Here is an 18,830-nt window from a genome sequence, read left to right on the forward strand (position 1 = left end):
GGCATTTTCCTCTGTGACCTTAGAACATCAGTATGACCTCAGTGTGCTAAAGCGTATATGAAAATCTTAATTCCATATCTGGAATTAGTTTTCTGTCAACTATGAAAGTTGTCTATGTTAATACTATCACATAGAATTCAAATTGTAAATGGTGAAGATTTTGAAAATCCAAATGACCAATTTATAACTCATAACAATCAATTTGGGATATTAATTCATTGTTTGACTTATATATTAAGAACATAACTCAATAAATGTACCTAAGGAACTCAGATACATAATTTGCAAAAATGTAAAAAAAAAAATACAAAAAAATAATTAAATATTTTTATAGGTAAAATATTTTCTTTTTATATATACAAGCTTTTATTTTTATCACCTTTTATAAAAGGTTATAAATAATAAAAATGAGTGAAGTTATTAATTGATTTTGTGCAGTTAGATCATGATCTTGTGTTGGTGTAACTGAGGTAACAAGGTACTAATAAAATGATCTAAATAAAAGAAAATGTTATTTTCAAAAGATAACATATTACTCTAAAATAAGTTATTAACAAAGGCACATTAACTTGCCTAATCTTCACTAGATTCAGACTGTGCAATGGAACATAAATTATTAATTTATTGAAGATATTATTTTTAGCTATTGTTCCATAAGATTTTCTTGTTTCCAACCCCCTAGGCAAATTATTCCTTTAAAAAAATAAAATAAAAAAACTCATCCAAAAACCAGGGAAGAAAAATATGCAGACACACCTAAAGCCAGATTTCTAACTCATGAAAATACCCTTTGACCCAAAAGCAGAGTTTAGATCTCATTAGCTGAAACTAAATACATTGTATTACCTAATACCTTAAAAGTGCTTTTGTTCCTGTTTCAGATTTAGCCTGTAAATGGTAAGATGGATATAAGTTTATTATATATTATATATTGGTATAAACATATATAAATATCTTGATATAAATATCGAGATGATTTCCAAAACTTTTCATACTTTCTCACCCTGCACAGCATTGTATTGCCATAGCTACTGCATAATATATATACATATTTTTTTGAGATATAAAACATCACTAACATTAAACAAAATGTAAAAGCAAAAATTTACTCATTCACAATACTGGTTAACATTTGCCAGAAAGATTTTCCTGATCTTCCTTGATGATTTAGTATGAAATGAGCTACTTTTATTCATGATTTTTTTTAGAATATAGTCACTTAGATGAGTCTAAGTCTGTATATATCTCTGCCTGTTGGCTTAGCATGGAGCTCAGTGCAGGCTGCACAATTGTTTGACTGGTCTTTAAAGTGGATATCACATCCTGTATCAACTTACAGATTGTTATGGTTATTTATTAAAGCAAGTAGAAAAGTATGGGTAAGGGTCATTACTTTTGTTCCACCAATTGCAGGAAGGATATAGATGCAACAGACAATTTTAGTGAGCCTTAACATCTGCAGAGAAAATATCTGCATCTTCTTCGGAGGGTGGTTTATTGATAACATTTATCCTGATAAAAATTGCAAATTTAAATTAAAAACACTGAGATTAAATTTGTCAAGCTGACTCAGAAGAAATATTTCATAAGAGAATAATCAATTTGTTTATTTATTTATTTATTTTATTTTCTATGCTAAATGACAGTTGCTCTTTCCTAAACTTTTCCTTATATGGCTGTGAACCAAAGGGTTAATGTGTTTTTATCACATGAATACAGGCGAAAGAAAGTGTCAGGCAGCTTTTCCAATCTATCCAGCAATGGTCTAACACAATGTTTTCCAAAAACTTACAGAAACAAGCAAGTGTTCAACTATTAGGCAAAGAAGTACTTCTCAAAGGCCCCTTTCCATGAGGCGAAATTATCTTTACACATAGTCCCCAGGTTTTACTTAATTCCTCAAGAAAGACCCAAAATGGAAAACTGTGTAAATTAGGATTGGATCAGATTAACTACAGATTACCAAATTATCTCATTGTTGACTTTAAACTATGCTTTCTTTGCCCTTTGTGCTTTTGTTTGTTAGTGTAGAGAGTTACTAATGGATGTAGAGTGTTTGTTTGTTTATTTGTTTTACAGTAAGAAGCCTAAGCAATAGCATTAGTATGAAAATTGCATCATTATCTAAATTACATTTAGGTTTCACATATTCTGAAACCTGTGATTGTTGGTGGTGCTAATACTGCGTACTCATTTAAAGTCCCACGTAAATAAAATTTTTTATAAATTGTAAAATAGAAGTTACTGTTCCTCTCAGGTTTTTTTATTGTCTTATCTGTCTTCCATCTCTTGATTTCTTCTTGAAGCTATCTAGGGCAGGAATTGCTTTATACAGTTCCTAACACAATGGTGGTGTGATCTACGCTTCGAGGTGCAAGAAGAAGATGCAGTTCTGTTGTGCTGATAGTTGGGAGACAGTGAGGAAAGAACTTCCTGTACTTTTCCTCATGTTTCTGAATTTATGATAATCTCTAGGTATGATTGAACTATTAAGAGACACATTGCCACTCTATATATCTTATGAATATACAAGGCATCATATCTTACAGATCCTTATATCAATTTGCCAGCTATGGTGATATGCTCACAGGACCATTTTCCCCAGAAGCAGAGGATGAAATGAATCTTTAAATCAATTTTCTCAATCTCTCTTTTATATTTTTCCCCAAGAAAGGTTGATACAGATCACTTTTTTTTCTCCCCAGTGGAATTATTTGAATGTCTTCCCAGATGTGTTATATATTATCTTCTAGAGCTATAAATTAAATATTTCTACAATCTATTCAGTCACATTTCACTTGACTGTGTCTTACTTGCCTAAAATATATAAGCCAGGCATATTTACATGTTATTATTTTTATTTTACTAGTATATTGTATAGGAAATTTCTGGATAAAATATTTATATATATGCACGTGATTTAAAACTATGTTCAGTTTTGAGTTTGCAAGTGTTGCTTACTTTTCCACATATACCCTGTGGAAAATCTAGTTGTAAAGACAAAATAGATTGCCGCTGAAACAGAAAACCACATTTTTCTTTCAGTCTCTTAGATTTTTCTTTATCACCAGCTTATATTTCTTGTTTAAAGCATCTCTGCTCCAGTTTATGTTGGAAAGATAATTATTAACCCTATCAAATAAGGAAAATCTCATGGATTGAATAAAAAAATATAAAAGTAGTAACTATTTTACTAACTGAATAGCATTTGACTACAAGCTGTAATATACTGAAGACCTTCAAATGCCTTTGAACAACTAATTTTTCTTCTTCAGAATGAATATGTCATATATTTTCTGGTAGTATCCCCTTATTCTTCCATGAGAGCATCATTTTCTTTGTAAGTTTGGTTTGGTTTTCCCCAGTTTGGCTTGGTTCACAGCTTTCAGCTGGTTCAGCAATTTCATATGACTCCTGTCTCTTATGACGAAAGGCTAAGAGAGTTGGAGCTTTTCAGACTGGAAGAGAGAAGGCCTCAGGGAGACCTTACAGCAGCCTTCCGGTACCTCAAGGGGGCCTGAAAGAAGGCTGGAGAGGAACTTTTTGCAAGGGCATGCAGTGATAAGACAAGGAACTGAAGGTTTAGGTTAGATACTAGGAAAAAAAAAAATATTATAAGGGTAGTGAGGCACTGGAAGAGGTTGCCCAGAGAAGCTGTGGATGGCCCATCCTTGGAGGTGTTCAAGGCCAGGTTGGACAGGGCTTGGAGCAACCTGGTCTTAGTGGAAGGTTTCCTGCTCATGGAAGGGCAGTTGGAACTCGACGATCTTTAAGGTCCCTTCCAATCCAAACCATTCTATGATTCAATATAAATCAAGTTAAAGAAAAGCAGATTTTTTTTCTACTGTATTTTCCATCAAGTACCTCTAAGGTAAAGCTAATTCAATTGCTTAGTATCAGCTTCAAGTTTTTGCATTTTTGCTTCCATCTAAGCCTAAGGAAGACCGTGTAATATGAAATATGGACTAATGAAGAAGATTATGGAAGAAAAAAGGCATTGTACTTCAAGATGCAGGGAGTTTTTTAAGTTAGTTTTAACCTCTACTTATAACATTTGTTAAAGTGAATATTCCTTTCCTTGATTATTCTTTACTCATTAACTACAACTTGATTTATTTCCAGTCCTATTGTTACATCTCATGGTTAACTATAGCATATAAGCCTAATGTAGATACCTAGCTCTTTTGGGATGTAACTACATTTTAGGTTCATGTTAATGTCACAAATGCAGGTAGGTCAATAGATGTCTACGTAGTGTTCCCTATTCTTGTTTTTGTTGACCCATAAAGTCTTTTCAGTGAGATACAAGAATGATTCTTTGTACTGTACCAAATGTACTTTCTTATTCTTGGGTATTCTTATTTTCTACCTAAATCAGTACTATTACTGCTATTAAATTCCAGGGTTACAACTTAGATTCTTATTTTTAGCCAAATGAGATTAATGGAATAAAAATCAAAATAAATCCAGAATTAATACAAACAATAAAAACAAACCTCTCCGCATTTATCTTGGGCACCATCAGATGTTTATCCGTTTCTTCATCTTTCTACGGGAAAAAAAAATCATGATCACAAGAATATTACACTAAATTGATTTTAAAACAATAAAGGTTTAAAACACGGAAAGAGGAAAATAAAGAGCCTGATTATCAGTATGTTGCTTTAAGATTTGGGAGAGTATACTCAATCAGGATGTTAGGAAATGAAGATCAGTTAAGCATATTATAACATTAAACAATACTATCTGCAATGTGCCTTTGAAACACATAACAATGACAGTACTTCATGAAACAGGAAAAATTTTGTTGAATTTAATGAAATCTAGGAAATTAAAAAAAAATGAAAAACACAGTATAAATTACATTAAGAGCTATGTGGTATTAGAGCTGTTTCTTGACATTAGACTCTGGACATTAGGAAGCATTTCTTTACTTGGTAAAAAGGGTTGTTAAACATTGGAACAGGCTTCCTAGAGAGGTGGTTGATGCCCCAAGCCTTGTCAGTGTTTAAGAGACATTTGGACAATGTCCTTAATAACTTAACTTTGTCAGGCCTGAGTTGGTCAGGCAGTTAGACTTGATAGTCAGTGTAGGTTCCTTTCAACCAAAATAGTTCTGTTCTATTCTATTCTATTCTATTCTATTCTATTCTATTCTATTCTAATCTGGGGAAAATAATAGTTCTTAAAAACCACAAGACTTCTTTTCAGAACACATAAATTGACTATTTTAAAATCATTTCAGCGTAAATCAGCTTTCTGGAGATATATCTCACCACCACAGGTATTTGTTCCTGGATAGGGATATTGTAGTACTTTTTAATGAAAATGTTTAAACCTGAACTGAGTTGAGAGTTTATTTTAGATTATTGAAACACTAAGTTTTATCAGGAAATAACAGGTGGTTTTGGGAACAATGTGAGAAACATGGGATTTAGAAGTGTTATAATAATAGAAGTTACTAGAAGTAAATATTAGAAATCTATTAGCATTATAGAAGTGATTCCAATAATAGAAATTGCTGTTTGAGTCATCATTTGACTATGACACGATGAATCAAGAGATACAGTCGAATTCTTCTCTCCTAGAGAACTGCCTGCGTGCTTCACAGATATCAATAAATTATGAATGTTAGACACTGCAGGAAAAAAAACAATCATGTCACTCTCCTCCTTGACCAGATTTAAAAGTATGCAAATGACTCCAAGTGCTATCAGCTGACATATGGTGTCAACAACCTTCTCTTGTTCTCTTTTTTTTCTTTTTTTTTTTTTTTTGGTAAGTATTCAATTATTATTCTTTGGAAATACTATTTTCATAACCTTCCCAGTGACTTAGCTTCTGATTTCCATGCGAAGTACCAGTTAAGTACTTTATAGTCTTATATCAAGGAAGAATATCAAAGTCATAATGGAAAGTGATGACATTTGATATCAACAAGCATTTAATATAAGTAAAATTTCAATAAGTTTAATAAAATTTGAAGAATATATACATACTTTTCTACTATCTGTACCTTTTGGTTGAAAAGGCCCTTTTACTAAAAATTGTACTTTCAAAATGACCCTTTTTGCAATATCCATACTTCTCAGGAAAAAGATTCTCTCTTCACATAAATATTTCTTGCACAAAAGGCCCATTTCCCGGTAACTACACTTGCAAATAAAGAGAAGGCTAAAAAAATCAGTGAAACAGTAGTACTGACAAGACAACCTCACAGAAATTACACTCAGCTCCCACTTTTAGTTGGGTAATTCCATATTTTAAAAATTTCATGCATTATTGAGGCAAACATTAATTGATTCACCTGGCATCTCTACTGTGCATTCATCCTCAAAGAGGTAGATTGGAAAATGATTGAGATTAATTCCCTGGAAGATTACAGAATCAAGCATCTCTCTATTTTCTAGCTTCCAGATGATACAATGAATGAGTCTTCCATTTAGACAGTTATGCAAAAGTTGCTTGAAGTCAGCCTGTGTGACTAAACTATGTGTAATAGAAATGTTTAAAAAGCAAACTAACAGCCAAAACAGAAATAATATACAAACATACACAAAGCAACAACAACAAAAAAACCCAAAAAACCAAAACAAAAATAAAAACAAACAAAAAAACCAAACAAAAAACCAACCAACCAACCAAAAAAAAACAAAACAAAAAAACAAAAAAACAAACAAAAAAAGAAACCCTCAACTTTTGACTAGTTTTCAGATGGAAATAACATCTAAGAATTATATGGATGAGAGGACTTTGAGATAATTGGAGAAAAGAGAATTTGACCTGAAATGTAATGTTTTATTACCAGGAGACATTATATATGAATTACTGAATTGAGTATAAAATACCCTACAGTCTTCAGCAAGCAAGTTTCCATTTCACTGAAAAAGATTATATAAGAACTGATCATAAAATCTAAGAATTAGAGGTCAATAAGGTGTAACTAAATTAATCTTTCCCACTCACTGCAAAATAATTCTGTATTGTTCTTCAGAATAATTTTTCCATGTATCTCATACTCTTTAGAAACTAACAAAATTTCTCTGATTCTGACAATCACAGTTTCACTGTCAAGCACAAAATTTCTAGAATACATGTAATATTCACATCAGGTTGTTAGAATAAAATACATGACTCCATTGATCACACACTAATAAATATGGACTGCATTACTACTGATTATATTAGTATTTCAGAATGGTTTTAATCTGATTTTTTTTTTTATTGATAAGGTTCTGTTTCCTCTTTCCTACTAAAAATCAATGCAGTTACTTAAGAGATATTTCTATTCCCGTAGTAGTCCAACATTTCAAGACTTCCTGACGTACGGTCTTGCTACTTCCACTTCTTTGAATCTGATATATTTACCTTTTTTTCTTATGGTAAATCAAGTCTTTTAGGTCAGCCAGTCATTTTTGTTACTCAATTTACCAATACTTTTAGCATAATTAACTTCTTAAATTACTATTCAATTTATGTGTGCCTTGAACATTAGACAATTAAGTGCTCTGGAAAGTAAATTGATGCCACTGATTAAAGGAGGGGGGGGGGTTAGATAAAATCATCAATAGTAGTGCAAATAGCTCAGCAGGTTACGTAGGGGAACATGCTAAATGTCAGCATTCTGAAATTAGATCTAAAAACTTATCAAAATTAATCATGCCATATCAAAGTTAAATGTTTCACAGTGTTCCCTTATTGCCCACAGTATTTTCTCAAGCAAAACCATAAATATTTTAAGACATTCATGAAAGATGTAATTCAAATATTTTTCCTCTAATAATTTCATAGTTTTAGCAGTCTTTCCACGTGGCAGTGTCTAGAGTTGTAGAAATAAATAATACTTAAAAAAAAAAAAAAGCTGGTTTGTATTTTTGGGGTGGTTGGTGTGGTTCTTTTGGGGTGGGTTTTGGTTTTTTTGGGGGGATATTTGTAAAACAGTACTAGTTTGTATGAAACAGCAGAAATAGCACACCATTTATTGTTTTGGTTCTGGAAGTATGGGGATGTTTGTGCACACATGTGTGTGCATATTTGGGAGGAAGGTGGGAGAAAGATGTGACGAGTTATATCACCAGGGGGCTTTTTCTCCTCCAATCTCCATAGTGACTGACAGCTAGTTATTTTCACAGATTCAAGGGAGCACTGGTCTTCACAAGTTTAATACATCTCACACATCAGGGAAGGCATTTTACTGTGTGAATGTCAGTGCTGATAATTCCTTGACTTACTATTCTGTTGAGAACAGACCACTAATAATGCATGGAATGCCAGACAAGAATACCTCTGTAGCCCAGTTTTTAAATGACTCTTAGCAAAAACAATCCCCAACATACTGGCTACTACATGAAAGACAGACTGTGACTTCCACAAGTGTTTTCTTGGTTTAAAACGAAAAACTTAGAAAGGAAAATCTCTTCCCACTTATTGACTGAAGCTGCTTTGTTACTGAAAAAAACCCCCACTTTAAACTTTTTGTGCGTGTTACCTGGAGTTATTACTTAGAGTTATTCAGTTGTTACACTCCTAAATTCTCCAAGAATGGTCTCTATATTAATTTTCAAATCTATGTCTTATTCTGTAACTTGAATAAAAGCAGTAACAATTAAAAAAAACCCCTTACCATTCTTCTGAAAAAAATTTAAGGCCTCTTCATGACTTTAGTTTCCTTAAAAAAAATAATTTTATTTCCAGAATGCATCTACTGAACACAGTCTATTCTTCTTAATATAAATTTATGTACTGAACTACTGTAATTTTAAAGTAAGAAGGAAGTAAACTTATGCATTAAATTTAGACCATCTCCACATGAAGTGAATTACCTCATAAAGGTTTCAAATAAAAGTCAGTCTGGATCTATGACTCCAATCAGATCACACTGATCGGAACAAAAAATTTACCCTGAAACTAGTATAAAGTGCATTTCTCACAGTGAAATATTATAGCAAATAACAATCTGTAATCACAAAAAGTCACATAACTTAAGGTACACAGATATGATAGTTTTAGAATATAATAAGAATTCACAAATCACTTTCGAAAGTTTTGAAACTTCAGACCTGTTTCATTTCTAGATATTCACTGCCCTCAGTACTCCTACTTAGAACACTCTGGTAAAGTCTGACTCACCATTGGTCTGTAATTTCAATGAGATTAGATTTTCTTTTCATTTTGCAATGGCTGACTTGTAAATGGACTGCAAATAAGAATATTTTAGGACAGCTAGGCAAAAAGCAATTCAAAACAATAGAGCATTCATAAATTCGTGCAATGCAGCAGGTCTGACTAACACAGAGGAACAGAAAGTTCAATGTACATATGATATGTCAATCAACTGTAAAGTAGGGAGTTGAGAAGAAAATTAATTTCTTACTTACAACTAATCATTTGGTAAAGGCTATAAATAAAAGTAGTTTTTATAAAGGAAATAAAATGATAACTGCAAAATAAAATTTCTAATGTAGTGAAGATTAAAAGTTTAGAGGGGTGGTACAGTTAGAAATAATTTGTAATGTATTTGTAATTCCTGTTACAGATGGAAAGCTTTATAATCATCAAAAGTGTCAGAGCAAGATATAATATGCAGTGAAGACATGATGTTCTATTAATGTCAGAAAAGATGTGGAAAAGTATTTTTCAGCATACTGTTAGTACTTTCTAATAATGATCAGAACTGTAATACCAGTTTTCCAAATCTCCTGAACTTTTTCTGTTAGTTGGGTCAATTTTCCTACATAAGCTGCTGTATGTATAATATTAAAAGGTGGATATAAAACTCTGGGTGTAATTTTGCATATAAGACTTTTGTTTGTTGATGTAAACTTTGACATCTGCAATTGTGCATAATGTGTATATGTAAAAGTTGGCATATAGGTTGTATAACCAAAAACATGAGCATAGGATTTTCAATGCTTTTTTTTCCCCTCCAAATTATCATCCATATGCCTAATATATTTTCCTTTTATCTTCCTCCAGGCTTCAGGCTAAATTTGGTTCTGCTTGGCAGATACCAACAAATGTGTGAAAGCAATAGAAACATTGTGTAATAACGACAAAAGAACAAAGCTATTGAAATAGTTATCTAGAGCATTCTCCCAGAGAATAAAATATCTTTAATTAGCAACTATCAGGATATTGCTTTGTTAGAGATCATATTCTATGTCTTCAAATGCAGGTCATCACAGAATAATTTTGACATTCAGTGCTAAAATATCTTAATAGACAATTTTACATTAAAAAAAAATGCTCTTTGTAAAAGATAGTCCTGACACTGAAAGAATGAACAGTTCAAAACACCCTTAAAATTAATTTTTCAATGTTAAAGTTGTGCACCTTCAAAACTAGGAGAAAAACAGTACGTAAAAAATTTGAATACAATTGAAATTACTTGTATTCCCCTCTACACAATGTCTAGATTAATGCAGATATTGTTTTCTAAAGAATCTGTAATAGTGAAAACGTTATGATGAAGTATCATCTGGTGTTTAATTACTAATATCTGCTTCAATGAGGTGAATCTGTGAGAAAACACAACATCTAATAGTATCATTAGTATATGGCTGTTGGTTTGGGGGCATTGTGTCATTCTTAATATATATGCAGCTGCACTGAGAAGGAACCTATCAGAATCTGAACTCCCTCATGCTTTCAAATTTTATGTCTGCAATATGTGACCTCTGTGTCACTTGCTTTTGAACCATGTTGTATGCTAAATAAGTGACAATAGCTCAAATTAGGTTTCCCAGATGTTGAATATAAATTTAAAATAAAGCTTTTTTTTCATTATTCTGAAGTGCTTTACCTCAAGAAGCAGACTAATGCACTCTGGACGCATCCTTTGCACATCCTTTCACTTAGTTTGACCTAAATCAGGTGTAACTGCCAGATAGAAAGATCAGTGGAGTTCATCAGTATAAGTCACATGTTCACCAGTATAAGTCAAGGCCACAGCTTGTATACAAACCTTCACAGGAAATCATTATGCAGATCATTTGCAGATTACACAATCTGGATGTTACAACCATCAAGGGGTTTTTAGCATAAAAAGTTTAGGCCACTATTTTGTTACAATCCTGTAAAAAAACTTCACAATGTAGAAAGCTATACAGTTATTCTTTTCTTGTGTGTATATATATACACACAAGTTAAAAGTGGCTAATCACATTTTGATTTAGGTAAAACAAGTTACTAAAGTCACGGGAGTTATGTGTACATAGGTAAAGACTACCACTTGGTCTAGTAAGAATAGTCAATGTTACTGCTAATTTAGTTTTCTCCTTGCTCATCCCCATCTCCCAAACCAACCTTGAAAATCAGCGGTCACCATGTCTAAATTTAATAATCTTACAGGTTACAACTGTACTAAGTTGAGGATACCTCTAATGTCACTAGGCATACAATTAGAAATGCATCTCCCTCCAAACAATATGAACTTTCAGCCATTTCAGTAGGTTTTCACCTTGTCTGCTTATTGTTTCTCTTTAGTCCTACCTGCAGTGGTTTTTTTAGCCTCAGAGCTTTTCTTTGGTCCTATGATGCCCCATCCCAGCTAATCTTTAACTGAAGGGCAAAAGAGAGGGCAACAAATGACAAAACCCTCATGATTCAGTGCATGCTACGATAAAAGGTACCTGGCATAGAAGACCTTTGAGAGGGAGGAGGACAGACAGCAGAGGGAGAAAGATAGAAGGAAATGCCGTCTCAGGCTTCTAAAACCTTGAAAGGGATGAACACCCTGCTGTTGTCTTTAATAGTTCATAACAACAGCTGTCTTCCACTTGTGAATGATTCCTATGATGTGGCGCTTCCTTATTTGACATTCTTCAGTTCCTTCTACCTCTTGTATTGCTTCACGCCTCACTGCACCACAGGAGACATCATATTGCAAAAAACTCTTGTGAAGTGCCTAAGCACCACAGGAATAACACTTCTCTGTCAGAATGAAATGAGTCTTCATTACATATTCCAGGTTTGGGATTTCTTTCGTTGTTTCCTTTGTTTTGTTCGGTGGTTCCTCCTCCTCCCTCCCCACTCCCGAAATATACCAGTAACAATGAAAATAATCTGACGCCTTTAATAAACTAACATTGTAACAGAACTCAGTTAAATTGTCAGATACATTAAGGTCGTACCTTGCTGCATAATTTAGGTCTAATGTGCTTTCAAGTTCATGAGACTTTTATATACATCTATGAGCATACATAGATATCATGTCCACCTATGATGCTGTATAAGTGACAACTGAAAGTATACATGTCATATACGTATATGTCTATGAAGTTATGCATATATGATTTTCTCTAATGTTTCTAATGCTTTACGTTTAATACTGCAAATACAAATATTATCAACCTAAACACAATCTTTGGATCATTCTGCTAAGTATCTCACTGGATTTGTGAGGCATTATTTGGTTCTTGCTTTCTTTACTGTTCATTGAAGGATAATGTAGAAAGTGTCAGACAAAAATACATGAACCAATTCTATGAGTTGAAAAGCTCCAGTGACTATTGAGTAGATATTTTTCCCATTTGATTAAACAATCAAAAACTGAAACCTCAGTCCTGCTTAGACATATGAAGAATTTTACTCCCATAAGTAGGTCCTGGAGATATTATTAAATTCCTGGAAGTAAAATTACTCATATTGTTCAGAGCATGCAAATCTAAATATGAGCAATATATTAACTATTAAAAGTTAAAAATTTGAAAAAACATTGTTCGGCCTATTTTTATTTTTATTTTTTGAGTATGGCTTTTTAAAGACCAAATAAAACAAATTAAGGATTATTTCCTTATTAATTATATAAATTATTTTGAAACCTAAACAATATAATGCATTGGTAAAGAATCCATTGTTATAGCTTGCAATTATGAGGTGACTGTGTACAAAAATGTGTATTTTATACACTTAATTACTATGGTATATTAATAAACTGAAGAATATAGAGCAGTACATTCTGTACGAAAGTATTCAGCTGTTTCTAAAGTTTAGATCGACCATTTGTTTACTGACAGGTTTTGTTGTTTGTTTTTTTTTCAAAATTGGAGACATGTCCAAACTTTGAGACATTTGACAAAGGTTTTAGTTCAAATTAAAACTAGATAAGTTGGTTTTCTTTTTTATTTTAGGCAAAGTTCTGTTTTGTTTGTCAGAGAGATTTTTATTTAACAAATTCTAAACCACATTTGACAAATAGTGCTTCCTTGGGAAAATGATGTGAGTTGATTTTTATGTGGAGCATGTCCACAAAAAAAAGAAAAAAAAAATGCTATTTTTACCTCACTTTATCACAAAAAGTTGATGTTTCCTATAATGGTTACAAATATGCCAATAAAAAGATGTTTAATGAAAAGTATTGTAGTACACAATAAAGTCTTACAGAATATTTATTAGTGAAGAAAAACAATACAAAAGATTTTAAAGGTCAGATCCTACAATGCTTTGCTGAGTAAAATGGAAATCAGCAAAGAATGCAGAATTGGACAACAGCGAATTTATTTCTAATACGAGACGGATACGTGATCTTTGTATTGCATTAGTCATTTAGGCCCAGATACTTAAAGGCATGAAACTTGATCTTAATTTTTTTTTAGTAACTGTCATTTAGCCCTTTATTTATTATATGTATGTATTAAATAATTTGAAGTCTAAAGAAGAATTGAAAACTTCTTTGCTAAGCAAAAGTGCCCTGATTTCTTTGGGTGTTTTGCCTGGCTAAGGACTGCAAAAAAAGGCCTTAGGGAAGATTTAACAGGAGACCTATTAAGTGACCATGAGATCACACACTAATCCTATCCTTAGGATAAAATCTAATCCTATATTTTTGACTGAAGTGCTAAATTCCTCCTGGCCTGTCATCAGCACATGCATAATTACTCCTTTCTTGCTTTTGCCTGTGCATGCCTAATAGAGACGGTGCTATAACAACCTCAATATCTTTTATTATAACCTATGTTTATGACACAATAATGACTTTTTTAGAAGTATTAAGAATGTAACACTTTTATTGAAAACACATATGAAACAAAATGGAAAGAACTGGCTGTTAACTTTAGTGATTGTTGTTCATATCTGTCTCTAGCTTTCTGGAATAGTTATTCCAGAAATTATTTTTACTTACGTTAAATTCTTATTGGAGATGTGTTTTCTAGCCAGAAACATAAGAAAACATGGCACTTGTTCATTCAGCATAGATCTAGTAATTTGTATATTTCAAGGTTCTTATTGTTTGAAAAGGTTGTAAAATAATGTGTTTCTAGTAGATGGAAACAGTTAGATCTACTGATCTATTTCAATTAAGTTCTGAGTGCCTTCCTCTCCATATTCAAAACTACTTGAAAGCCACATCTATGTAAGAGATGAATACCATATGCTGCTGTTTCTCTGAAAACCCCTTTTATGAACTACCTTACAAACCTTCTGTCCACAGATGTCCCAAATTATTCAATTACTGTAAATATTTTATCCAGGTACCGTATAAAAGGAGAATATTATTTTAAAAATTGCATTAGATCTCTTTTTCAGTTTGGTTTTAGGGTAGTTCTTTTGGGTTTTTTGCTTTTGTTGTTTTTTTTTTTCCTGCAATTTTGTTAGTAGATTTAGTAAATATTTATTCAATAAGACTAGAAAAGTTCAATAAGACTATTGTTGAATTTATTTGTCCCTGTAATCTCAAAACTTCTTTCTGAATATTCACCTAATTCGAAGACTTCAGATGCTACATATTCAACTAGACAGCTCGTTGTGATGGTTAGTTATTCTTGGAGCTGCTTATTTTTCAGGCTCATCTTAAAGTATCTAACTAGAGACAAACGAAACAGTCCAACAGCCAAGTTTTCCTCTTTCATTTGTTAAATTGTAATAGTTTTTTAAATGCTAAATAATTTAATTATTCCTTATTCACCAATATAAATGGTCAAGAAAAAAACGCAGAGTGAAAAACAAATATCTGCATTAGTTCTCACTTTTTTTTTTTTTTGCATCTATGCATGCTGCTTAATGGTTTTGTAGCTGGCAAAATTTTTATATGAAAGGTCTCTATATTAAAAATAAAGAAAAATATCAGAATACATGGTATAATGCTTGCTTTCAACTTGCATTTCAGGTATACAAACATCAAATCCTGTTCTTCGCATATCACAGCAATCAGCTCAATATATAAAGTGAACAAATGTGGAAATACACGCAAAATACTGATTTGAATATCAGGCTTTCTCAGCTAGACATTAAAAACTAATCAGCAGAAAGATACAATTATTATAGAAGATTTCTAGTATTTCCACGTTATATTTTTCTGAAATTATTTTAATTATTGTACTAAAACCATGCAAATCTGATCTCCAAAATATGTGTATACAACATACGAATAATGAAAATGGTATCAGTCATTACATCTACTGGAACTAATGTTCAAATCTTCTGAAAAAATACAAAAAATGTGTTTGGATGAAAACTCAAATTTTAACAAAGGTTGTGCTATTAACACACTGTGTACCCTTCTAAAATCATACTTCTTTTTTAAAATTTGCAAGCTGTATATGATAATATTCACTTCCTGTCTCAAACCACTGGGAGTATTGCTGTGTAAATTGAACAGTTTCACATTTCAGTGGCAGAAGTGATGTTTGAATGCAGCTTTTATTAGCTTCTTAAGTGCCCAGTGCTGTTCCCATTGGCAGTGCTCCCATTGACTTCAATCAGGGCAGGAACAGGCCCTAATTTTGTAAGGCACTTTAGGATCCTTTGGGAAGAAAGGTGTTAGAAGAATACACACCATAATTATCAATTAGTTGTCAACAAAGCACTCTCACAAATATCTCCCATGGTCACAGAACATCATACCTTAATTTCAAATTTCACTTTGCTGTAGCAATTTTAATGCTGTTACTGAACTATTATTTACTCAGACTCTGAGACGTTTCGTGACATCATTCCAAATTTGACATGAAGAATTTTGATGCCTGTGTAATTAAAAAAATAAAATAAACCAATCAAAAGGAATTTTTTCTAGGATTATATAAAATAAGATAGATCAAGATACCTGCCTCTCTTCTGACTGTGTTGCCCTAATTATAGCTAAAACATCATTTATATGTAAGAATCTCATATGAAGGGCTGAAAAGTTGCACATATCTAAAAAGAATGCTTACGAATTTAAGAATTAGTATTAATTAAGAATTTAAGAATTAAATACTGTATGTTCTGTATAGTTTTACTTTTGCATCTCTTCATTTGGACAGTTAAATTAAAATCTTTGATTTAAATTCTGGTAAAAAGAATACTTGCTTTCAGAGTCTCTGCCCTGAGAATAACTACTTCCTTTTCAGTATTAATAAACAATTTTGACAATGTTAATCTTTTTGGTATTAAAATGCAGAAATAAATATATATTGACCATATTCCAAAATATGAATTCACTAAAAGGGCTCCTATTTAATCACTGGGGTCATTTAACTTGCTGTAACATAAAGAGGGGAAAGGCCTCTTAGCAATTTTTCACTCACCTCCTAAAAACCCTGTAAGTCCCAAAAATAAGCATGACCTGATTTTTCTGAGCTTGAGAAGAAAAATAACAATAAAACCAACAATTCTTATTAAAGATTTTGAATGACAGCTATTTAACATCTTTATATTTCATTCAAATACTGCAATACCTATTCTAATAAAAAAAAAAGCAAACACCCTAAGCCTTGTTTTAGAAGACAAGACGAAGACATTCAGAACCTATAAGAACTTATATTCTATATATGGCTTTACAGTTCAAATCTCTGAATAAATAAAAATATTCATTTAACCCTCCCAGTATCCTTCTGCCACTCAGCTTAAACATTATGAGGAGTAACCTTTTCAAGCCAGCAACATTCAACTGAAAACAAAATATAGGAAAACAAAAATGAAGCATTTGAGAAACTGAACCAGTTTTAGATTTCAAGGTCCTCAGGTGTTTCTGAATATATCAAAATGCTTTCTGATACACACAACTAATTCTATATGGTCTACACGAGAAATATCAAAATATACTCTTTTAAGAGGAAGAAAATACTTTGGTAACAGTAACATTATCCTAATATGTTCAGAAACACACATTTCTCCATCAGACAAATCAGAACTCGGTCTAAGGACTGAAGTAAGCCTGCATGTGTTAGATATATATCTAAAATCAAACTCCAAACAGAAAGGTACGCTACACAAAAAACTCTGACGGAATCTGGTGAGACTACTCTCATCAATCAAATTATCCACATGTGGAAGTAGTCAGAGAACCAAAATCTATCTGGGAAATTTTGTCTTCATTGCTGCATTAAATTGTCTTTCTCTTAGGGTTGTAAAATAATATTGAGTTTTAATGATTAAATGAACACTTGTGAGGCCTTACACACAGAGCCGGAGATAAGGGTACCTAAGTATAAGACAAATATAAAAGAAAACAGTTTCACTATGTAACTGTAAATTGAAATTACATAGTATTCATCAGGCCAAAGCTGGAAATTTTTGTTATTTCACCATAGATGATTATATAAAGCAGGTAGTAATTCTCAAACATTTAAACAGAGTGTGAGGTAAAATAAATACTTATTTTGACATGAAAAAAAATCAATCTGAGTCATTTGGATAATTTTTCATAAGATAAATAGTATGAAGACAAATTGATGAGACTTTTTTTTTCTCCACAATTAAAGCTCTGATCCTAATCAAATCTAACAAAACTTTTTAGTAATCCAACAACTCCTAAGAAATATTTAATTACAGACAGCATTCAGTATATAAAATATACTGAAAATTATAGAATACATTCATTGTATAAAATTATGTATGGATGAAAAAATATTAACCATCATAAATACATTCAATTACATTTCTAAAAAAATTGGTGAATTTAGAACCATTATCTTAACCACTTTTTGTATTTATAGAAAAAATTTTCTCAAAAGAGTAGCAACTTCTTATTCTTTAGGAAAAAGTATTCTTAAGGAAGAATTAACATACAAGTAAGTACAATATGCATCAGTAGATTTCTACAATTTAAAACTTATTAAGTAATATATTGCACAATAAACCTTACAGAACCTACTGTTCAACATATTATAGTATGTTGCCACTTATTTGTTGGTAGCTATTACCAGTCATGCCAAAAAGGAAAAAAACAAACATTTCAAACCTGATCAAAAATTGTCAATAATGAGTTAATTTTACCATTTAAATTACTATGATGAAAAGCTTCATTATATAAGCATTGCCTAATTATAAGACAGTTCCTCTTTTTAAGACAAGGTGCATTTTAAAAAATTATTCACAAAAACCCATGAAATTTTTAACTGTCTGGTGCTCCAGAATCACCTACATGTCTATGTGAGTAGGTATTTGTGTTACAAGTTTACATGAATGATGCTATAGATAGAACTTTTTAAAAAATCCCTACCTAAAACATAATTTCCTTTGACATTGATGAGGATTTTACTTAAAGTTTTACACCAGCTATCAGAGCTACAAAACCAAACACACCTCTTCACTGCCTCACAGTGTAAGAATGGAGAAAGAAGGAGGGGAGAAATGTACACCATGTGATTCTGCTCAGAAAATCATCAACTATCTAAAAGACTATCATATTTTTCTTTAACAGAAATAAACGCATTGAAGAACAATAGCTTAGACCCCTGCTCTGTACTCAAAATAAAATAAAAAGCAGCCTTCAAAGCAAAGACAGGCAGTATGATTCCGTAATGTGTAGGAAAAAAAGAATGACAAGGAAACAGAAAATTAAAACAGAAAATGTGTAACTGTTAACTCCATTTCAAAGAGTTAGAATGTTTTTAAACATTAATGTTATA

The sequence above is a fragment of the Corapipo altera genome, unplaced genomic scaffold (assembly GCF_003945725.1).
Source record: "Corapipo altera isolate COAL_440 unplaced genomic scaffold, ASM394572v1 0, whole genome shotgun sequence".
In the NCBI taxonomy this organism is placed as follows: domain Eukaryota; kingdom Metazoa; phylum Chordata; class Aves; order Passeriformes; family Pipridae; genus Corapipo; species Corapipo altera.